This window comes from Ovis canadensis, chromosome 24 (assembly GCF_042477335.2).
Source record: "Ovis canadensis isolate MfBH-ARS-UI-01 breed Bighorn chromosome 24, ARS-UI_OviCan_v2, whole genome shotgun sequence".
NCBI lineage: Eukaryota > Metazoa > Chordata > Mammalia > Artiodactyla > Bovidae > Ovis > Ovis canadensis.
In genome coordinates this window covers 4,926,606-4,950,775 of record NC_091268.1, presented here as the reverse complement: position 1 = coordinate 4,950,775, position 24,170 = coordinate 4,926,606, and positions in this window count along the sequence as shown.

The following is a 24,170-nucleotide window of genomic DNA, read 5'->3' as shown; positions in this document are numbered from 1 at the left end:
TTCCGCCTCCTAGCTCGAGATGAGGGATCCTTTCCCTGTTTCGTAGGGAAAGAATTCCCGGCGTTCCCGTCGCATCTCAAGAGGAGGCGCTCTCCACAGGAAAGGCGAGAGGAACTCCAGGGTCGTGCCACCATTCCAAGAGTCCCCCAGATGTGTCAGTCCATTCCAGAGGAACCTGTTTTCCCTGCCCTGCCTTGACGTTCAAGCCGAGGATCGACTCCCACCACGTGTGCACGTGGGACAGCCCTGTGGGAAAGCCTCGTGGGAAAGCCTCGTGGGAAAGACTCGAGGGAAAACCATAGATCCTTTGATCCACGCGGCGGACTGCGTGACACTGCTGCTACCGCTCTGGAGGAAAGCGCAAGTGCATGCCCGCATTCGAGACGAGGAGTGACTCCACTGGGGAGACTCCAGAAGTACCCCAAGATCCATGTCAGCACTGGAGAGGATTCCTCAGGTTCCGGCCCCGACTCCACACAAGGTCTTAGACCCCGGCATCGACGGGAGATGAATCCCGAGAGGCCCCCGAGGAACTCGCATGGGGACTGGCCTTTCCTGAGGCCACCAGAGCGGGTCCCTGAGGTCCCCGTCGTAAGTCGAGAGCACCTGCCGCAACTCGAGAAAATCCAGGAGGTTTTGCCCTCCAGGCGAGATGAGGCCCATTTCCGCTGAGGCTTCTCGAGGCCAATCACATCTAACCACTGGAACTTCCAAAGGGTCCTTCACACCGTTGCTGCAACAGAAGAAGTTCCCCGACATACCCGTCTCCACTCGAGAGGAAGCACGTGGTGTCCCGCACACATCCAGGGGAGCCCCGTTTCCGCCTCCTAGCTCGAGATGAGGGATCCTTTCCCTGTTTCGTAGGGAAAGAATTCCCGGCGTTCCCGTCGCATCTCAAGAGGAGGCGCTCTCCACAGGAAAGGCGAGAGGAACTCCAGGGTCGTGCCACCATTCCAAGAGTCCCCCAGATGTGTCAGTCCATTCCAGAGGAACCTGTTTTCCCTGCACTGCCTTGACGTTCAAGCCGAGGATCGACTCCCACCACGTGTGCACGTGGGACAGCCCTGTGGGAAAGCCTCGTGGGAAAGCCTCGTGGGAAAGACTCGAGGGAAAACCATAGATCCTTAGATCCACGCGGCGGACTGCGTGACACTGCTGCTACCGCTCTGGAGGAAAATGCAACTGCATGCCCGCATTCGAGATGAGGACTGACTCCCCTGGGGAGACTCCAGAAGTACCCCAAGATCCATGTCAGCACTGGAGAGGAATCCTCAGGTTCCGGCCCCGACTCCACACAAGGTCTTAGGCCCCGGCATCGACGGGAGAGGAATCCCGAGAGGCCCCCGAGGAACTCGCATGGGGACCGGCCTTTCCTGAGGCCACCAGAGCGGGTCCCTGAGGTCCCCGTCGTAAGTCGAGAGCACCTGCCGCAACTTGAGAAAATCCAGGAGGTTTTGCCCTCCAGGCGAGATGAGGCCCCTTTCCGCTGAGGCTTCTCGAGGCCAATCACATTTAACCACTGGAACTTCCAAAGGGTCCTTCACACCCTTGATGCAACTCAAGAAGTTCCCCGACATACCCGTCTCCACTCGAGAGGAAGCACGTGGGGTCCCGCACACATCCAGGGGAGCCCCGTTTCCGCCTCCTAGCTCGAGATGAGGGATCCTTTCCCTGTTTCGTAGGGAAAGAATACCCGGCGTTCCCGTCGCATCTCAAGAGGAGGCGCTCTCCACAGGAAAGGCGAGAGGAACTCCAGGGTCGTGCCACCATTCCAAGTGTCCCCCAGATGTGTCAGTCCATTCCAGAGGAACCTGTTTTCCCTGCACTGCCTTGACGTTCAAGCCGATGATCGACTCCCACCACGTGTGCACGTGGGACAGCCCTGTGGGAAAGCCTCGTGGGAAAGCCTCGTGGGAAAGACTCGAGGGAAAACCATAGATCCTTTGATCCATGCGGCGGACTGCGTGACACTGCTGCTACCGCTCTGGAGGAAAGCGCAAGTGCATGCCCGCATTCGAGACGAGGACTGACTCCCCTGGGGAGACTCCAGAAGTACCCCAAGATCCATGTCAGCACTGGAGAGGAAAACTCAGGTTCCGGCACCGACTCCACACAAGGTCTTAGGCCCCGGCATCGACGGGAGAGGAATCCCGAGAGGCCCCCGAGGAACTCGCATGGGGACCGGCCTTTCCTGAGGCCACCAGAGCGGGTCCCTGAGGTCCCCGTCGTAAGTCGAGAGCACCTGCCGCAACTTGAGAAAATCCAGGAGGTTTTGCCCTCCAGGCGAGATGAGGCCCATTTCCGCTGAGGCTTCTCGAGGCCAATCACGTCTAACCACTGGAACTTCCAAAGGGTCCTTCACACCATTGCTGCAACTCAAGAAGTTCCCCGACATACCCGTCTCCACTCGAGAGGAAGCACGTGGGGTCCCGCACACATCCAGGGGAGCACCGTTTCCGCCTCCTAGCTCGAGATGAGGGATCCTTTCCCTGTTTCGTAGGGAAAGAATTCCCGGCGTTGCCGTCGCATCTCAAGAGGAGGCGCTCTCCTCAGGAAAGGCGAGAGGAACTCCAGGGTCGTGACACCATTCCAAGAGTCCCCCAGATGTGTCAGTCCATTCCAGAGGAACCTGTTTTCCCTGCACTGCCTTGACGTTCAAGCCGAGGATCGACTCCCACCACGTGTGCACGTGGGACAGCCCTGTGGGAAAGCCTCGTGGGAAAGCCTCGTGGGAAAGACTCGAGGGAAAACCATAGATCCTTTGATCCACGCGGCGGACTGCGTGACACTGCTGCTACCGCTATGGAGGAATGCGCAAGTGCATGCCCGCATTCGAGACGAGGACTGACTCCCCTGGGGAGACTCCAGAAGTACCCCAAGATCCATGTCAGCACTGGAGAGGAATCCTCAGGTTCCGGCCCCGACTCCACACAAGGTCTTAGGCCCCGGCATCGACGGGAGAGGAATCCCGAGAGGCCCCCGAGGAACTCGCATGGGGACTGGCCTTTCCTGAGGCCACCAGAGCGGGTCCCTGAGGTCCCCGTCGTAAGTCGAGAGCACCTGCCGCAACTCGAGAAAATCCACGAGGTTTTGCCCTCCAGGCGAGATGAGGCCCATTTCCGCTGAGGCTTCTCGGGGCCAATCACATCTAACCAATGGAACTTCCAAAGGGTCCTTCACACCCTTGCTGCAACTCAAGAAGTTCCCCGACATACCCGTCTCCACTCGAGAGGAAGCACGTGGGGTCCCGCACACATCCAGGGGAGCACCGTTTCCGCCTCCTAGCTCGAGATGAGGGATCCTTTCCCTGTTTCGTAGGGAAAGAATTCCCGGCGTTCCCGTCGCATCTCAAGAGGAGGCACTCTCCACAGGAAAGGCGAGAGGAACTCCAGGGTCGTGCCACCATTCCAAGAGTCCCCCAGATGTGCCAGTCCATTCCAGAGGAACCTGTTTTCCCTGCACTGCCTTGACGTTCAAGCCGAGGATCGAGTCCCACCACGTGTGCACGTGGGACAGCCCTGTGGGAAAGCCTCGTGGGAAAGCCTCGTGGGAAAGACTCGAGGGAAAACCATAGATCCTTTGATCCACGCGGCGGACTGCGTGACACTGCTGCTACCGCTCTGGAGGAAAGCGCAAGTGCATGCCCGCATTCGAGACGAGGACTGACTCCCCTGGGGAGACTCCAGAAGTACCCCAAGATCCATGTCAGCACTGGAGAGGAATCCTCAGGTTCCGGCCCCGCCTCCACACAAGGTCTTAGGCCCCGGCATGGTCGGGAGAGGAATCCCCAGAGGCCCCCGAGGAACTCGCATGGGGACTGGCCTTTCCTGAGGCCACCAGAGCGGGTCCCTGAGGTCCCCGTCGTAAGTCGAGAGCACCTGCCGCAACTCGAGAAAATCCAGGAGGTTTTGCCCTCCAGGCGCGATGAGGCCCATTTCCGCTGAGGCTTCTCGAGGCTAATCACGTCTAACCACTGGAACTTCCAAACGGTCCTTCACACCATTTCTGCAACTCAACAAGTTCCCCGACATACCCGTCTCCACTCGAGAGGAAGCACGTGGTGTCCCGCACACATCCAGGGGAGCCCCGTTTCCGCCTCCTAGCTCGAGATGAGGGATCCTTTCCCTGTTTCGTAGGGAAAGAATTCCCGGCGTTCCCGTCGCATCTCAAGAGGAGGCGCTCTCCACAGGAAAGGCGAGAGGAACTCCAGGGTCGTGCCACCATTCCAAGAGTCCCCCAGATGTGTCAGTCCATTCCAGAGGAACCTGTTTTCCCTGCACTGCCTTGACGTTCAAGCCGAGGATCGACTCCCAACACGTGTGCACGTGGGACAGCCCTGTGGGAAAGCCTCGTGGGAAAGCCTCGTGGGAAAGACCCGAGGGAAAACCATAGATCCTTTGGTCCACGCGGCGGACTGCGTGACACTGCTGCTACCGCTCTGGAGGAAAGCGCAAGTGCATGCCCGCATCCGAGACGAGGACTGACTCCCCTGGGGAGACTCCAGAAGTACCCCAAGATCCATGTCAGCACTGGAGAGGAAAACTCAGGTTCCGGCCCCGACTCCACACAAGGTCTTAGGCCCCGGCATCGACGGGAGAGGAATCCCGAGAGGCCCCCGAGGAACTCGCATGGGGACTGGCCTTTCCTGAGGCCACCAGAGCGGGTCCCTGAGGTTCCCGTCGTAAGTCGAGAGCACCTGCCGCAACTCGAGAAAATCCAAGAGGTTTTGCCCTCCAGGTGAGATGAGGCCCATTTCCGCTGAGGCTTCTCGAGGCCAATCACATCTAACCACTGGAACTTCCAAAGGGTCCTTCACACCATTGCTGCAACTCAAGAAGTTCCCCGACATACCAGTCTCCACTCGAGAGGAAGCACGTGGTGTCCGGCACACATCCAGGGGAGCCCCGTTTCCGCCTCCTAGCTCGAGATGAGGGATCCTTTCCCTGTTTCGTAGGGAAAGAATTCCCGGCGTTCCCGTCGCATCTCAAGAGGAGGCGCTCTCCACAGGAAAGGCGAGAGGAACTCCAGGGTCGTGCCACCATTCGAAGAGTCCCCCAGATGTGTCAGTCCATTCCAGAGGAACCTGTTTTCCCTGCACTGCCTTGACGTTCAAGCCGAGGATCGACTCCCACCACGTGTGCACGTGGGACAGCCCTGTGGGAAAGCCTCGTGGGAAAGCCTCGTGGGAAAGACTCGAGGGAAAACCATAGATCCTTTGATCCACGTGACGAACTGCGTGACACTGCTGCTACCGCTCTGGAGGAAAGCGCAAGTGCATGCCCGCATTCGAGACGAGGACTGACTCCCCTGGGGAGACTCCAGAAGTACCCCAAGATCCATGTCAGCACTGGAGAGGAATCCTCAGGTTCCGGCCCCGACTCCACACAAGGTCTTAGGCCCCGGCATCGACGGGAGAGGAATCCCGAGAGGCCCCCGAGGAACTCGCATGGGGACTGGCCTTTCCTGAGGCCACCAGAGCGGGTCCCTGAGGTCCCCGTCGTAAGTCGAGAGCACCTGCCTCAACTCGAGAAAATCCAGGAGGTTTTGCCCTCCAGGCGAGATGAGGCCCATTTCCGCTGAGGCTTCTCGAGGCCAATCACATCTAACCACTGGAACTTCCAAAGGGTCCTTCACCCCATTGCTGCAACTCAAGAAGTTCACCGACATACCAGTCTCCACTCGAGAGGAAGCACGTGGTGTCCCGCACACATCCAGGGGAGCCCCGTTTCCGCCTCCAAGCTCGAGATGAGGGATCCTTTCCCTGTTTCGTAGGGAAAGAATTCCCGGCGTTCCCGTCGCATCTCAATAGGAGGCGCTCTCCACAGGAAAGGCGAGAGGAACTCCAGGGTCGTGCCACCATTCCAAGAGTCCCCCAGATGTGTCAGTCCATTCCAGAGGAACCTGTTTTCCCTGCACTGCCTTGACGTTGAAGCCGAGGATCGACTCCCACCACGTGTGCACGTGGGACAGCCCTGTGGGAAAGCCTCGTGGGAAAGCCTCGTGGGAAAGACTCGAGGGAAAACCATAGATCCTTTGATCCACGCGGCGGACTGCGTGACACTGCTGCTACCGCTCTGGAGGAAAGCGCAAGTGCATGCCCGCATTCGAGACGAGGACTGACTCCCCTGGGGAGACTCCAGAAGTGCCCCAAGATCCATGTCAGCACTGGAGAGGAATCCTCAGGTTCCGGCCCCGACTCCACACAAGGTCTTAGGCCCCGGCATCGACGGGAGAGGAATCCCGAGAGGCCCCCGAGGAACTCGCATGGGGACTGGCCTTTCCTGAGGCCACCAGAGCGGGTCCCTGAGGTCCCCGTCGTAAGTCGAGAGCACCTGCCGCAACTCGAGAAAATCCAGGAGGTTTTGCCCTCCAGGCGAGATGAAGCTCATTTCCGCTGAGGCTTCTCGAGGCCAATCACATCTAACCACTGGAACTTCCAAAGGGTCCTTCACACCATTGCTGCAACTCAAGAAGTTCCCCGACATACCCGTCTCCACTCGAGAGGAAGCACGTGGGGTCCCGCACACATCCAGGGGAGCCCCGTTTCCGCCTCCTAGCTCGAGATGAGGGATCCTTTCCCTGTTTCGTAGGGAAAGAATTCCCGGCATTCCCGTCGCATCTCAAGAGGAGGCGCTCTCCACAGGAAAGGCGAGAGGAACTCCAGGGTCGTGCCACCATTCCAAGAGTCCCCCAGATGTGTCAGTCCATTCCAGAGGAACCTGTTTTCCCTGCACTGCCTTGACGTTCAAGCCGAGGATCCACTCCCACCACGTGTGCACGTGGGACAGCCCTGTGGGAAAGCCTCGTGGGAAAGCCTCGTGGGAAAGACTCGAGGGAAAACCATAGATCCTTTGATCCACGTGGCGGACTGCGTGACACTGCTGCTACCGCTCTGGAGGAAAGCGCAAGTACATGCCCGCATTCGAGACGAGGACTGACTCCCCTGGGAAGACTCCAGAAGTACCCCAAGATCCATGTCAGCACTGGAGAGGAATCCTCAGGTTCCGGCCCCGACTCCACACAAGGTCTTAGGCCCCGGCATCGACGGGAGAGGAATCCCGAGAGGCCCCCGAGGAACTCGCATGGGGACTGGCCTTTCCTGAGGCCACCAGAGCGGGTCCCTGAGGTCCCCGTCGTAAGTCGAGAGCACCTGCCGCAACTCGAGAAAATCCAGGAGGTTTTGCCCTCCAGGCGAGATGAGGCCCATTTCCGCTGAGGCTTCTCGAGGCCAATCACGTCTAACCACTGGAACTTCCAAAGGGTCCTTCACACCCTTGCTGCAACTCAAGAAGTTCCCCGACATACCCGTCTCCACTCGAGAGGAAGCACGTGGGGTCCCGCACACATCCAGGGGAGCCCCGTTTCCGCCTCCTAGCTCGAGATGAGGGATCCTTTCCCTGTTTCGTAGGGAAAGAATTCCCGGCGTTCCCGTCGCATCTCAAGAGGAGGTGCTCTCCACAGGAAAGGCGAGAGGAACTCCAGGGTCGTGCCACCATTCCAAGAGTCCCCCAGATGTGTCAGTCCATTCCAGAGGAACCTGTTTTCCCTGCACTGCCTTGACGTTCAAGCCGAGGATCGAGTCCCACCACGTGTGCACGTGGGACAGCCCTGTGGGAAAGCCTCGTGGGAAAGCCTCGTGGGAAAGACTCGAGGGAAAACCATAGATCCTTTGATCCACGCGGCGGACTGCGTGACACTGCTGCTACCGCTCTGGAGGAAAGCGCAAGTGCATGCCCGCATTCGAGACGAGGACTGACTCCCCTGGGGAGACTCCAGAAGTACCCCAAGATCCATGTCAGCACTGGAGAGGAATCCTCAGGTTCCGGCCCCGCCTCCACACAAGGTCTTAGGCCCCGGCATGGACGGGAGAGGAATCCCCAGAGGCCCCCGAGGAACTCGCATGGGGACTGGCCTTTCCTGAGGCCACCAGAGCGGGTCCCTGAGGTCCCCGTCGTAAGTCGAGAGCACCTGCCGCAACTCGAGAAAATCCAGGAGGTTTTGCCCTCCAGGCGCGATGAGGCCCATTTCCGCTGAGGCTTCTCGAGGCTAATCACGTCTAACCACTGGAACTTCCAAACGGTCCTTCACACCATTTCTGCAACTCAACAAGTTCCCCGACATACCCGTCTCCACTCGAGAGGAAGCACGTGGTGTCCCGCACACATCCAGGGGAGCCCCGTTTCCGCCTCCTAGCTCGAGATGAGGGATCCTTTCCCTGTTTCGTAGGGAAAGAATTCCCGGCGTTCCCGTCGCATCTCAAGAGGAGGCGCTCTCCACAGGAAAGGCGAGAGGAACTCCAGGGTCGTGCCACCATTCCAAGAGTCCCCCAGATGTGTCAGTCCATTCCAGAGGAACCTGTTTTCCCTGCACTGCCTTGACGTTTAAGCCGAGGATCGACTCCCAACACGTGTGCACGTGGGACAGCCCTGTGTGAAAGCCTCGTGGGAAAGCCTCGTGGGAAAGACCCGAGGGAAAACCATAGATACTTTGGTCCACGCGGCGGACTGCGTGACACTGCTGCTACCGCTCTGGAGGAAAGCGCAAGTGCATGCCCGCATCCGAGACGAGGACTGACTCCCCTGGGGAGACTCCAGAAGTACCCCAAGATCCATGTCAGCACTGGAGAGGAAAACTCAGGTTCCGGCCCCGACTCCACACAAGGTCTTAGGCCCCGGCATCGACGGGAGAGGAATCCCGAGAGGCCCCCGAGGAACTCGCATGGGGACTGGCCTTTCCTGAGGCCACCAGAGCGGGTCCCTGAGGTTCCCGTCGTAAGTCGAGAGCACCTGCCGCAACTCGAGAAAATCCAAGAGGTTTTGCCCTCCAGGTGAGATGAGGCCCATTTCCGCTGAGGCTTCTCGAGGCCAATCACATCTAACCACTGGAACTTCCAAAGGGTCCTTCACACCATTGCTGCAACTCAAGAAGTTCCCCGACATACCAGTCTCCACTCGAGAGGAAGCACGTGGTGTCCGGCACACATCCAGGGGAGCCCCGTTTCCGCCTCCTAGCTCGAGATGAGGGATCCTTTCCCTGTTTCGTAGGGAAAGAATTCCCGGCGTTCCCGTCGCATCTCAAGAGGAGGCGCTCTCCACAGGAAAGGCGAGAGGAACTCCAGGGTCGTGCCACCATTCGAAGAGTCCCCCAGATGTGTCAGTCCATTCCAGAGGAACCTGTTTTCCCTGCACTGCCTTGACGTTCAAGCCGAGGATCGACTCCCACCACGTGTGCACGTGGGACAGCCCTGTGGGAAAGCCTCGTGGGAAAGCCTCGTGGGAAAGACTCGAGGGAAAACCATAGATCCTTTGATCCACGTGACGAACTGCGTGACACTGCTGCTACCGCTCTGGAGGAAAGCGCAAGTGCATGCCCGCATTCGAGACGAGGACTGACTCCCCTGGGGAGACTCCAGAAGTACCCCAAGATCCATGTCAGCACTGGAGAGGAATCCTCAGGTTCCGGCCCCGACTCCACACAAGGTCTTAGGCCCCGGCATCGACGGGAGAGGAATCCCGAGAGGCCCCCGAGGAACTCGCATGGGGACTGGCCTTTCCTGAGGCCACCAGAGCGGGTCCCTGAGGTCCCCGTCGTAAGTCGAGAGCACCTGCCTCAACTCGAGAAAATCCAGGAGGTTTTGCCCTCCAGGCGAGATGAGGCCCATTTCCGCTGAGGCTTCTCGAGGCCAATCACATCTAACCACTGGAACTTCCAAAGGGTCCTTCACCCCATTGCTGCAACTCAAGAAGTTCCCCGACATACCAGTCTCCACTCGAGAGGAAGCACGTGGTGTCCCGCACACATCCAGGGGAGCCCCGTTTCCGCCTCCAAGCTCGAGATGAGGGATCCTTTCCCTGTTTCGTAGGGAAAGAATTCCCGGCGTTCCCGTCGCATCTCAATAGGAGGCGCTCTCCACAGGAAAGGCGAGAGGAACTCCAGGGTCGTGCCACCATTCCAAGAGTCCCCCAGATGTGTCAGTCCATTCCAGAGGAACCTGTTTTCCCTGCACTGCCTTGACGTTGAAGCCGAGGATCGACTCCCACCACGTGTGCACGTGGGACAGCCCTGTGGGAAAGCCTCGTGGGAAAGCCTCGTGGGAAAGACTCGAGGGAAAACCATAGATCCTTTGATCCACGCGGCGGACTGCGTGACACTGCTGCTACCGCTCTGGAGGAAAGCGCAAGTGCATGCCCGCATTCGAGACGAGGACTGACTCCCCTGGGGAGACTCCAGAAGTGCCCCAAGATACATGTCAGCACTGGAGAGGAATCCTCAGGTTCCGGCCCCGACTCCACACAAGGTCTTAGGCCCCGGCATCGACGGGAGAGGAATCCCGAGAGGCCCCCGAGGAACTCGCATGGGGACTGGCCTTTCCTGAGGCCACCAGAGCGGGTCCCTGAGGTCCCCGTCGTAAGTCGAGAGCACCTGCCGCAACTCGAGAAAATCCAGGAGGTTTTGCCCTCCAGGCGAGATGAAGCTCATTTCCGCTGAGGCTTCTCGAGGCCAATCACATCTAACCACTGGAACTTCCAAAGGGTCCTTCACACCATTGCTGCAACTCAAGAAGTTCCCCGACATACCCGTCTCCACTCGAGAGGAAGCACGTGGGGTCCCGCACACATCCAGGGGAGCCCCGTTTCCGCCTCCTAGCTCGAGATGAGGGATCCTTTCCCTGTTTCGTAGGGAAAGAATTCCCGGCATTCCCGTCGCATCTCAAGAGGAGGCGCTCTCCACAGGAAAGGCGAGAGGAACTCCAGGGTCGTGCCACCATTCCAAGAGTCCCCCAGATGTGTCAGTCCATTCCAGAGGAACCTGTTTTCCCTGCACTGCCTTGACGTTCAAGCCGAGGATCCACTCCCACCACGTGTGCACGTGGGACAGCCCTGTGGGAAAGCCTCGTGGGAAAGCCTCGTGGGAAAGACTCGAGGGAAAACCATAGATCCTTTGATCCACGTGGCGGACTGCGTGACACTGCTGCTACCGCTCTGGAGGAAAGCGCAAGTACATGCCCGCATTCGAGACGAGGACTGACTCCCCTGGGAAGACTCCAGAAGTACCCCAAGATCCATGTCAGCACTGGAGAGGAATCCTCAGGTTCCGGCCCCGACTCCACACAAGGTCTTAGGCCCCGGCATCGACGGGAGAGGAATCCCGAGAGGCCCCCGAGGAACTCGCATGGGGACTGGCCTTTCCTGAGGCCACCAGAGCGGGTCCCTGAGGTCCCCGTCGTAAGTCGAGAGCACCTGCCGCAACTCGAGAAAATCCAGGAGGTTTTGCCCTCCAGGCGAGATGAGGCCCATTTCCGCTGAGGCTTCTCGAGGCCAATCACGTCTAACCACTGGAACTTCCAAAGGGTCCTTCACACCCTTGCTGCAACTCAAGAAGTTCCCCGACATACCCGTCTCCACTCGAGAGGAAGCACGTGGGGTCCCGCACACATCCAGGGGAGCCCCGTTTCCGCCTCCTAGCTCGAGATGAGGGATCCTTTCCCTGTTTCGTAGGGAAAGAATTCCCGGCGTTCCCGTCGCATCTCAAGAGGAGGTGCTCTCCACAGGAAAGGCGAGAGGAACTCCAGGGTCGTGCCACCATTCCAAGAGTCCCCCAGATGTGTCAGTCCATTCCAGAGGAACCTGTTTTCCCTGCACTGCCTTGACGTTCAAGCCGAGGATCGAGTCCCACCACGTGTGCACGTGGGACAGCCCTGTGGGAAAGCCTCGTGGGAAAGCCTCGTGGGAAAGACTCAAGGGAAAACCATAGATCCTTTGATCCACGCGGCGGACTGCGTGACACTGCTGCTACCGCTCTGGAGGAAAGCGCAAGTGCATGCCCGCATTCGAGACGAGGACTGACTCCCCTGGGGAGACTCCAGAAGTACCCCAAGATCCATGTCAGCTCTGGAGAGGAATCCTCAGGTTCCGGCCCCGCCTCCACACAAGGTCTTAGGCCCCGGCATGGACGGGAGAGGAATCCCCAGAGGCCCCCGAGGAACTCGCATGGGGACTGGCCTTTCCTGAGGCCACCAGAGCGGGTCCCTGAGGTCCCCGTCGTAAGTCGAGAGCACCTGCCGCAACTCGAGAAAATCCAGGAGGTTTTGCCCTCCAGGCGCGATGAGGCCCATTTCCGCTGAGGCTTCTCGAGGCTAATCACGTCTAACCACTGGAACTTCCAAACGGTCCTTCACACCATTTCTGCAACTCAACAAGTTCCCCGACATACCCGTCTCCACTCGAGAGGAAGCACGTGGTGTCCCGCACACATCCAGGGGAGCCCCGTTTCCGCCTCCTAGCTCGAGATGAGGGATCCTTTCCCTGTTTCGTAGGGAAAGAATTCCCGGCGTTCCCGTCGCATCTCAAGAGGAGGCGCTCTCCACAGGAAAGGCGAGAGGAACTCCAGGGTCGTGCCACCATTCCAAGAGTCCCCCAGATGTGTCAGTCCATTCCAGAGGAACCTGTTTTCCCTGCACTGCCTTGACGTTTAAGCCGAGGATCGACTCCCAACACGTGTGCACGTGGGACAGCCCTGTGGGAAAGCCTCGTGGGAAAGCCTCGTGGGAAAGACCCGAGGGAAAACCATAGATACTTTGGTCCACGCGGCGGACTGCGTGACACTGCTGCTACCGCTCTGGAGGAAAGCGCAAGTGCATGCCCGCATCCGAGACGAGGACTGACTCCCCTGGGGAGACTCCAGAAGTACCCCAAGATCCATGTCAGCACTGGAGAGGAAAACTCAGGTTCCGGCCCCGACTCCACACAAGGTCTTAGGCCCCGGCATCGACGGGAGAGGAATCCCGAGAGGCCCCCGAGGAACTCGCATGGGGACTGGCCTTTCCTGAGGCCACCAGAGCGGGTCCCTGAGGTTCCCGTCGTAAGTCGAGAGCACCTGCCGCAACTCGAGAAAATCCAAGAGGTTTTGCCCTCCAGGTGAGATGAGGCCCATTTCCGCTGAGGCTTCTCGAGGCCAATCACATCTAACCACTGGAACTTCCAAAGGGTCCTTCACACCATTGCTGCAACTCAAGAAGTTCCCCGACATACCAGTCTCCACTCGAGAGGAAGCACGTGGTGTCCGGCACACATCCAGGGGAGCCCCGTTTCCGCCTCCTAGCTCGAGATGAGGGATCCTTTCCCTGTTTCGTAGGGAAAGAATTCCCGGCGTTCCCGTCGCATCTCAAGAGGAGGCGCTCTCCACAGGAAAGGCGAGAGGAACTCCAGGGTCGTGCCACCATTCGAAGAGTCCCCCAGATGTGTCAGTCCATTCCAGAGGAACCTGTTTTCCCTGCACTGCCTTGACGTTCAAGCCGAGGATCGACTCCCACCACGTGTGCACGTGGGACAGCCCTGTGGGAAAGCCTCGTGGGAAAGCCTCGTGGGAAAGACTCGAGGGAAAACCATAGATCCTTTGATCCACGTGACGAACTGCGTGACACTGCTGCTACCGCTCTGGAGGAAAGCGCAAGTGCATGCCCGCATTCGAGACGAGGACTGACTCCCCTGGGGAGACTCCAGAAGTACCCCAAGATCCATGTCAGCACTGGAGAGGAATCCTCAGGTTCCGGCCCCGACTCCACACAAGGTCTTAGGCCCCGGCATCGACGGGAGAGGAATCCCGAGAGGCCCCCGAGGAACTCGCATGGGGACTGGCCTTTCCTGAGGCCACCAGAGCGGGTCCCTGAGGTCCCCGTCGTAAGTCGAGAGCACCTGCCTCAACTCGAGAAAATCCAGGAGGTTTTGCCCTCCAGGCGAGATGAGGCCCATTTCCGCTGAGGCTTCTCGAGGCCAATCACATCTAACCACTGGAACTTCCAAAGGGTCCTTCACCCCATTGCTGCAACTCAAGAAGTTCCCCGACATACCAGTCTCCACTCGAGAGGAAGCACGTGGTGTCCCGCACACATCCAGGGGAGCCCCGTTTCCGCCTCCAAGCTCGAGATGAGGGATCCTTTCCCTGTTTCGTAGGGAAAGAATTCCCGGCGTTCCCGTCGCATCTCAATAGGAGGCGCTCTCCACAGGAAAGGCGAGAGGAACTCCAGGGTCGTGCCACCATTCCAAGAGTCCCCCAGATGTGTCAGTCCATTCCAGAGGAACCTGTTTTCCCTGCACTGCCTTGACGTTGAAGCCGAGGATCGACTCCCACCACGTGTGCACGTGGGACAGCCCTGTGGGAAAGCCTCGTGGGAAAGCCTCGTGGGAAAGACTCGAGGGAAAACCATAGATCCTTTGATCCACGCGGCGGACTGCGTGACACTGCTGCTACCGCTCTGGAGGAAAGCGCAAGTGCATGCCCGCATTCGAGACGAGGACTGACTCCCCTGGGGAGACTCCAGAAGTGCCCCAAGATCCATGTCAGCACTGGAGAGGAATCCTCAGGTTCCGGCCCCGACTCCACACAAGGTCTTAGGCCCCGGCATCGACGGGAGAGGAATCCCGAGAGGCCCCCGAGGAACTCGCATGGGGACTGGCCTTTCCTGAGGCCACCAGAGCGGGTCCCTGAGGTCCCCGTCGTAAGTCGAGAGCACCTGCCGCAACTCGAGAAAATCCAGGAGGTTTTGCCCTCCAGGCGAGATGAAGCTCATTTCCGCTGAGGCTTCTCGAGGCCAATCACATCTAACCACTGGAACTTCCAAAGGGTCCTTCACACCATTGCTGCAACTCAAGAAGTTCCCCGACATACCCGTCTCCACTCGAGAGGAAGCACGTGGGGTCCCGCACACATCCAGGGGAGCCCCGTTTCCGCCTCCTAGCTCGAGATGAGGGATCCTTTCCCTGTTTCGTAGGGAAAGAATTCCCGGCATTCCCGTCGCATCTCAAGAGGAGGCGCTCTCCACAGGAAAGGCGAGAGGAACTCCAGGGTCGTGCCACCATTCCAAGAGTCCCCCAGATGTGTCAGTCCATTCCAGAGGAACCTGTTTTCCCTGCACTGCCTTGACGTTCAAGCCGAGGATCCACTCCCACCACGTGTGCACGTGGGACAGCCCTGTGGGAAAGCCTCGTGGGAAAGCCTCGTGGGAAAGACTCGAGGGAAAACCATAGATCCTTTGATCCACGTGGCGGACTGCGTGACACTGCTGCTACCGCTCTGGAGGAAAGCGCAAGTACATGCCCGCATTCGAGACGAGGACTGACTCCCCTGGGAAGACTCCAGAAGTACCCCAAGATCCATGTCAGCACTGGAGAGGAATCCTCAGGTTCCGGCCCCGACTCCACACAAGGTCTTAGGCCCCGGCTTCGACGGGAGAGGAATCCCGAGAGGCCCCCGAGGAACTCGCATGGGGACTGGCCTTTCCTGAGGCCACCAGAGCGGGTCCCTGAGGTCCCCGTCGTAAGTCGAGAGCACCTGCCGCAACTCGAGAAAATCCAGGAGGTTTTGCCCTCCAGGCGAGATGAGGCCCATTTCCGCTGAGGCTTCTCGAGGCCAATCACGTCTAACCACTGGAACTTCCAAAGGGTCCTTCACACCCTTGCTGCAACTCAAGAAGTTCCCCGACATACCCGTCTCCACTCGAGAGGAAGCACGTGGGGTCCCGCACACATCCAGGGGAGCCCCGTTTCCGCCTCCTAGCTCGAGATGAGGGATCCTTTCCCTGTTTCGTAGGGAAAGAATTCCCGGCGTTCCCGTCGCATCTCAAGAGGAGGTGCTCTCCACAGGAAAGGCGAGAGGAACTCCAGGGTCGTGCCACCATTCCAAGAGTCCCCCAGATGTGTCAGTCCATTCCAGAGGAACCTGTTTTCCCTGCACTGCCTTGACGTTCAAGCCGAGGATCGAGTCCCACCACGTGTGCACGTGGGACAGCCCTGTGGGAAAGCCTCGTGGGAAAGCCTCGTGGGAAAGACTCGAGGGAAAACCATAGATCCTTTGATCCACGCGGCGGACTGCGTGACACTGCTGCTACCGCTCTGGAGGAAAGCGCAAGTGCATGCCCGCATTCGAGACGAGGACTGACTCCCCTGGGGAGACTCCAGAAGTACCCCAAGATCCATGTCAGCACTGGAGAGGAATCCTCAGGTTCCGGCCCCGCCTCCACACAAGGTCTTAGGCCCCGGCATGGACGGGAGAGGAATCCCCAGAGGCCCCCGAGGAACTCGCATGGGGACTGGCCTTTCCTGAGGCCACCAGAGCGGGTCCCTGAGGTCCCCGTCGTAAGTCGAGAGCACCTGCCGCAACTCGAGAAAATCCAGGAGGTTTTGCCCTCCAGGCGCGATGAGGCCCATTTCCGCTGAGGCTTCTCGAGGCTAATCACGTCTAACCACTGGAACTTCCAAACGGTCCTTCACACCATTTCTGCAACTCAACAAGTTCCCCGACATACCCGTCTCCACTCGAGAGGAAGCACGTGGTGTCCCGCACACATCCAGGGGAGCCCCGTTTCCGCCTCCTAGCTCGAGATGAGGGATCCTTTCCCTGTTTCGTAGGGAAAGAATTCCCGGCGTTCCCGTCGCATCTCAAGAGGAGGCGCTCTCCACAGGAAAGGCGAGAGGAACTCCAGGGTCGTGCCACCATTCCAAGAGTCCCCCAGATGTGTCAGTCCATTCCAGAGGAACCTGTTTTCCCTGCACTGCCTTGACGTTTAAGCCGAGGATCGACTCCCAACACGTGTGCACGTGGGACAGCCCTGTGGGAAAGCCTCGTGGGAAAGCCTCGTGGGAAAGACCCGAGGGAAAACCATAGATACTTTGGTCCACGCGGCGGACTGCGTGACACTGCTGCTACCGCTCTGGAGGAAAGCGCAAGTGCATGCCCGCATCAGAGACGAGGACTGACTCCCCTGGGGAGACTCCAGAAGTACCCCAAGATCCATGTCAGCACTGGAGAGGAAAACTCAGGTTCCGGCCCCGACTCCACACAAGGTCTTAGGCCCCGGCATGGACGGGAGAGGAATCCCCAGAGGCCCCCGAGGAACTCGCATGGGGACTGGCCTTTCCTGAGGCCACCAGAGCGGGTCCCTGAGGTTCCCGTCGTAAGTCGAGAGCACCTGCCGCAACTCGAGAAAATCCAAGAGGTTTTGCCCTCCAGGTGAGATGAGGCCCATTTCCGCTGAGGCTTCTCGAGGCCAATCACATCTAACCACTGGAACTTCCAAAGGGTCCTTCACACCATTGCTGCAACTCAAGAAGTTCCCCGACATACCAGTCTCCACTCGAGAGGAAGCACGTGGTGTCCGGCACACATCCAGGGGAGCCCCGTTTCCGCCTCCTAGCTCGAGATGAGGGATCCTTTCCCTGTTTCGTAGGGAAAGAATTCCCGGCGTTCCCGTCGCATCTCAAGAGGAGGCGCTCTCCACAGGAAAGGCGCGAGGAACTCCAGGGTCGTGCCACCATTCCAAGAGTCCCCCAGATGTGTCAGTCCATTCCAGAGGAACCTGTTTTCCCTGCACTGCCTTGACGTTCAAGCCTAGGATCGACTCCCAACACGTGTGCACGTGGGACAGCCCTGTGGGAAAGCCTCGTGGGAAAGCCTCGTGGGAAAGACTCGAGGGAAAACCATAGATTCTTTGATCCACGCGGCGGACTGCGTGACACTGCTGCTACCGCTCTGGAGGAAAGCGCAAGTGCATGCCCGCATTCGAGACGAGGACTGACTCCCCTGGGGAGACTCCAGAAGTACCCCAAGATCCATGTCAGCACTGGAGAGGAATCCTCAGGTTCCGGCCCCGACTCCACACAAGGTCTTAGGCCCCGGCATCGACGGGAGAGGAATCCCCAGAGGCCCCCGTGGAACTCGCATGGGGACTGGCCTTTCCTGAGGCCACCAGAGCGGGTCCCTGAGGTCCCCGTCGTAAGTCGAGAGCACCTGCCGCAACTCGAGAAAATCCAGGAGGTTTTGCCCTCCAGGCGAGATGAGGCCCATTTCCGCTGAGGCTTCTCAAGGCCAATCACATCTAAACACTGGACCTTCCAAAGGGTCCTTCACACCCTTGCTGCAACTCAAGAAGTTCCCCGACATACCCGTCTCCACTCGAGAGGAAGCACTTGGGGTCCCGCACACATTCAGGGGAGCCCCGTTTCCGCCTCCTAGCTCGAGATGAGGGATCCTTTCCCTGTTTCGTAGGGAAAGAATTCCCGGCGTTCCCGTCGCATCTCAAGAGGAGGCGCTCTCCACAGGAAAGGCGAGAGGAACTCCAGGGTCGTGCCACCATTCCAAGAGTCCCCCAGATGTGTCAGTCCATTCCAGAGGAACCTGTTTTCCCTGCACTGCCTTGACGTTCAAGCCGAGGATCGACTCCCAACACGTGTGCACGTGGGACAGCCCTGTGGGAAAGCCTCGTGGGAAAGCCTCGTGGGAAAGACTCGAGGGAAAACCATAGATCCTTTGATCCACGCGGCGGACTGCGTGACACTGCTGCTACCGCTCTGGAGGAAAGCGCAAGTGCATGCCCGCATCCGAGACGAGAACTGACTCCCCTGGGGAGACTCCAGAAGTACCCCAAGATCCATGTCAGCACTGGAGAGGAATCCTCAGGTTCCGGCCCCGACTCCACACAAGGTCTTAGGCCCCGGCATCGACGGGAGAGGAATCCGGAGAGGCCCCCGAGGAAAACGCATGGGGACTGGCCTTTCCTGAGGCCACCAGAGCGGGTCCCTGAGGTCCGCGTCGTAAGTCGAGAGCACCTGCCGCAACTCGAGAAAATCCAGGAGGTTTTGCCCTCCAGGCGAGATGAGGCCCATTTCCGCTGAGGCTTCTCAAGGCCAATCACATCTAACCACTGGAACTTCCAAAGGGTCCTTCACACCCTTGCTGCAACTCAAGAAGTTCCCCGACATACCCGTCTCCACTCGAGAGGAAGCACGTGGTGTCCCGCACACATCCAGGGGAGACCCTTTTCCGCCTCCTAGCTCGAGATGAGGGATCCTTTCCCTGTTTCGTAGGAAAAGAATTCCCGGCGTTCCCGTCGCATCTCAAGAGGAGGCGCTCTCCACAGGAAAGGCGAGAGGAACTCCAGGGTCATGCCACCATTCCAAGAGTCCCCCAGATGTGTCAGTCCATTCCAGAGGAACCTGTTTTCCCTGCACTGCCTTGACGTTCAAGCCGAGGATCGACTCCCACCACGTGTGCACGTGGGACAGCCCTGTGGGAAAGCCTCGTGGGAAAGACTCGAGGGAAAACCATAGATTCTTTGATCCACGCGTCGGACTGCGTGACACTGCTGCTACCGCTCTGGAGGAAAGCGCAAGTGCATGCCCGCATTCGAGACGAGGACTGACTCCCCTGGGGAGACTCCAGAAGTACCCCAAGATCCATGTCAGCACTGGAGAGGAATCCTCAGGTTCCGGCCCCGACTCCACACAAGGTCTTAGGCCCCGGCATCGACGGGAGAGGAATCCCGAGAGGCCCCCGAGGAACTCGCATGGGGACTGGCCTTTCCTGAGGCCACCAGAGCGGGTCCCTGAGGTCCCCGTCGTAAGTCGAGAGCACCTGCCGCAACTCGAGAAAATCCAGGAGGTTTTGCCCTCCAGGCGCGATGAGGCCCATTTCCGCTGAGGCTTCTCGAGGCTAATCACATCTAACCACTTGAACTTCCAAAGCGTCCTTCACACCCTTGCTGCAACTCAAGAAATTCCCCGACATACCCGTCTCCACTCGAGAGGAAGCACGTGGGTCCCGCACACATCCAGGGGAGCCCCGTTTCCGCCTCCTAGCTCGAGATGAGGGATCCTTTCCCTGTTTCGTTGGGAAAGAATTCCCGGCGTTCCCGTCGCATCTCAAGAGGAGGCGCTCTCCACAGGAAAGGCGAGAGGAACTCCAGGGTCGTGCCACCATTCCAAGAGTCCCCCAGATGTGTCAGTCCATTCCAGAGGAACCTGTTTTCCCTGCACTGCCTTGACGTTAAAGCCGAGGATCGACTCCCAACACGTGTGCACGTGGGACAGCCCTGTGGGAAAGCCTCGTGGGAAAGCCTCGTGGGAAAGACTCGAGGGAAAACCATAGATCCTTTGGTCCACACGGCGGACTGCGTGACACTGCTGCTACCGCTCTGGAGGAAAGGGCAAGTGCATGCCCGCATCCGAGACGAGGACTGACTCCCCTGGGGAGACTCCAGAAGTACCCCAAGATCCATGTCAGCACTGGAGAGGAATCCTCAGGTTCCGGCCCAGACTCCACACAAGGTCTTAGGCCCCGGCATCGACGGGAGAGGAATCCGGAGAGGCCCCCGAGGAACACGCATGGGGACTGGCCTTTCCTGAGGCCACCAGAGCGGGTCCCTGAGGTCCCCGTCGTAAGTCGAGAGCACCTGCCGCAACTCGAGAAAATCCAGGAGGTTTTGCCCTCCAGGCGAGATGAGGCCCATTTCCGCTGAGGCTTCTCGAGGCCAATCACATCTAACCACTGGAACTTCCAAAGGGTCCTTCACACCCTTGCTGCAACTCAAGAAGTTCCCCGACATAACCGTCTCCACTCGAGAGGAAGCACGTGGTGTCCCGCACACATCCAGGGGAGCCCCGTTTCCGCCTCCTAGCTCGAGATGAGGGATCCTTTCCCTGTTTCGTAGGGAAAGAATTCCCGGCGTTCCCGTCGCATCTCAAGAGGAGGCGCTCTACACAGGAAAGGCGAGAGGAACTCCAGGGTCATGCCACCATTCCAAGAGTCCCCCAGATGTGTCAGTCCATTTCAGAGGAAACAGTTTTACCTGCACTGCCTTGACGTTCAAGCCGAGGATCGACTCCCACCACGTGTGCACGTGGGACAGCCCTGTGGGAAAGCCTCGTGGGAAAGCCTCGTGGGAAAGACTCGAGGGAAAACCATAGATCCTTTGGTCCACGCGGCGGACTGCGTGACACTGCTGCTACCGCTCTGGAGGAAAGCGCAAGTGCATGCCCGCATTCGAGACGAGGACTGACTCCCCTGGGGAGACTCCAGAAGTACCCCAAGATCCATGTCAGCACTGGAGAGGAATCCTCAGGTTCCGGCCCCGACTCCACACAAGGTCTTAGGCCCCGGCATCGACGGGAGAGGAATCCCCAGAGGCCCCCGAGGAACTCGCATGGGGACTGGCCTTTCCTGAGGCCACCAGAGCGGGTCCCTGAGGTCCCCGTCGTAAGTCGAGAGCACCTGCCGCAACTCGAGAAAATCCAGGAGGTTTTGCCCTCCAGGCGCGATGAGGCCCATTTCCGCTGAGGCTTCTCAAGGCCAATCACATCTAACCACTGGAACTTCCAAAGGGTCCTTCACACCCTTGCTGCAACTCAAGAAGTTCCCCGACATACCCGTCTCCACTCGAGAGGAAGCACGTGGTGTCCCGCACACATCCAGGGGAGACCCGTTTCCGCCTCCTAGCTCGAGATGAGGGATCCTTTCCCTGTTTCGTAGGAAAAGAATTCCCGGCGTTCCCGTCGCATCTCAAGAGGAGGCGCTCTCCACAGGAAAGGCGAGAGGAACTCCAGGGTCATGCCACCATTCCAAGAGTCCCCCAGATGTGTCAGTCCATTCCAGAGGAACCTGTTTTCCCTGCACTGCCTTGACGTTCAAGCCGAGGATCGACTCCCACCACGTGTGCACGTGGGACAGCCCTGTGGGAAAGCCTCGTGGGAAAGACTCGAGGGAAAACCATAGATTCTTTGATCCACGCGTCGGACTGCGTGACACTGCTGCTACCGCTCTGGAGGAAAGCGCAAGTGCATGCCCGCATTCGAGACGAGGACTGACTCCCCTGGGGAGACTCCAGAAGTACCCCAAGATCCATGTCAGCACTGGAGAGGAATCCTCAGGTTCCGGCCCCGACTCCACACAAGGTCTTAGGCCCCGGCATCGACGGGAGAGGAATCCCGAGAGGCCCCCGAGGAACTCGCATGGGGACTGGCCTTTCCTGAGGCCACCAGAGCGGGTCCCTGAGGTCCCCGTCGTAAGTCGAGAGCACCTGCCGCAACTCGAGAAAATCCAGGAGGTTTTGCCCTCCAGGCGCGATGAGGCCCATTTCCGCTGAGGCTTCTCGAGGCTAATCACATCTAACCACTTGAACTTCCAAAGCGTCCTTCACACCCTTGCTGCAACTCAAGAAGTTCCCCGACATACCCGTCTCCACTCGAGAGGAAGCACGTGGGTCCCGCACACATCCAGGGGAGCCCCGTTTCCGCCTCCTAGCTCGAGATGAGGGATCCTTTCCCTGTTTCGTTGGGAAAGAATTCCCGGCGTTCCCGTCGCATCTCAAGAGGAGGCGCTCTCCACAGGAAAGGCGAGAGGAACTCCAGGGTCGTGCCACCATTCCAAGAGTCCCCCAGATGTGTCAGTCCATTCCAGAGGAACCTGTTTTCCCTGCACTGCCTTGACGTTCAAGCCGAGGATCGACTCCCAACACGTGTGCACGTGGGACAGCCCTGTGGGAAAGCCTCGTGGGAAAGCCTCGTGGGAAAGACTCGAGGGAAAACCATAGATCCTTTGGTCCACACGGCGGACTGCGTGACACTGCTGCTACCGCTCTGGAGGAAAGGGCAAGTGCATGCCCGCATCCGAGACGAGGACTGACTCCCCTGGGGAGACTCCAGAAGTACCCCAAGATCCATGTCAGCACTGGAGAGGAATCCTCAGGTTCCGGCCCCGACTCCACACAAGGTCTTAGGCCCCGGCATCGACGGGAGAGGAATCCGGAGAGGCCCCCGAGGAACACGCATGGGGACTGGCCTTTCCTGAGGCCACCAGAGCGGGTCCCTGAGGTCCCCGTCGTAAGTCGAGAGCACCTGCCGCAACTCGAGAAAATCCAGGAGGTTTTGCCCTCCAGGCGAGATGAGGCCCATTTCCGCTGAGGCTTCTCGAGGCCAATCACATCTAACCACTGGAACTTCCAAAGGGTCCTTCACACCCTTGCTGCAACTCAAGAAGTTCCCCGACATAACCGTCTCCACTCGAGAGGAAGCACGTGGTGTCCCGCACACATCCAGGGGAGCCCCGTTTCCGCCTCCTAGCTCGAGATGAGGGATCCTTTCCCTGTTTCGTAGGGAAAGAATTCCCGGCGTTCCCGTCGCATCTCAAGAGGAGGCGCTCTACACAGGAAAGGCGAGAGGAACTCCAGGGTCATGCCACCATTCCAAGAGTCCCCCAGATGTGTCAGTCCATTTCAGAGGAAACAGTTTTACCTGCACTGCCTTGACGTTCAAGCCGAGGATCGACTCCCACCACGTGTGCACGTGGGACAGCCCTGTGGGAAAGCCTCGTGGGAAAGCCTCGTGGGAAAGACTCGAGGGAAAACCATAGATCCTTTGGTCCACGCGGCGGACTGCGTGACACTGCTGCTACCGCTCTGGAGGAAAGCGCAAGTGCATGCCCGCATTCGAGACGAGGACTGACTCCCCTGGGGAGACTCCAGAAGTACCCCAAGATCCATGTCAGCACTGGAGAGGAATCCTCAGGTTCCGGCCCCGACTCCACACAAGGTCTTAGGCCCCGGCATCGACGGGAGAGGAATCCCCAGAGGCCCCCGAGGAACTCGCATGGGGACTGGCCTTTCCTGAGGCCACCAGAGCGGGTCCCTGAGGTCCCCGTCGTAAGTCGAGAGCACCTGCCGCAACTCGAGAAAATCCAGGAGGTTTTGCCCTCCAGGCGCGATGAGGCCCATTTCCGCTGAGGCTTCTCGAGGCTAATCACGTATAACCACTGGAAATTCTAAAGGGTCCTTCACACCCTTGCTGCAACTCAAGAAGTTCCCCGACATACCCGTCTCCACTCGAGAGGAAGCACGTGGGTCCCGCACACATCCAGGGGAGCCCCGTTTCCCCCTCCTAGCTCGAGACGAGGGATCCTTTCCCTGTTTCGTAGGGAAAGAATTCCCGGCGTTCCCGTCGCATCTCAAGAGGAGGCGCTCTCCACAGGAAAGGCGAGAGGAACTCCAGGGTCGTACCACCATTCCAAGAGTCCCCCAGATGTGTCAGTCCATTCCAGAGGAACCTGTTTTCCCTGCACTGCCTTGTCGTTCAAGCCGAGGATCGACTCCCACCACGTGTGCACGTGGGACAGCCCTGTGGGAAAGCCTCGTGGGAAAGCCTCGTGGGAAAGACTCGAGGGAAAACCATAGATCCTTTGATCCACGCGGCGGACTGCGTGACACTGCTGCTACCGCTCTGGAGGAAAGCGCAAGTGCATGCCCGCATTCGAGACGAGGACTGACTCCCCTGGGGAGACTCCAGAAGTACCCCAAGATCCATGTCAGCACTGGAGAGGAATCCTCAGGTTCCGGCCCCGACTCCACA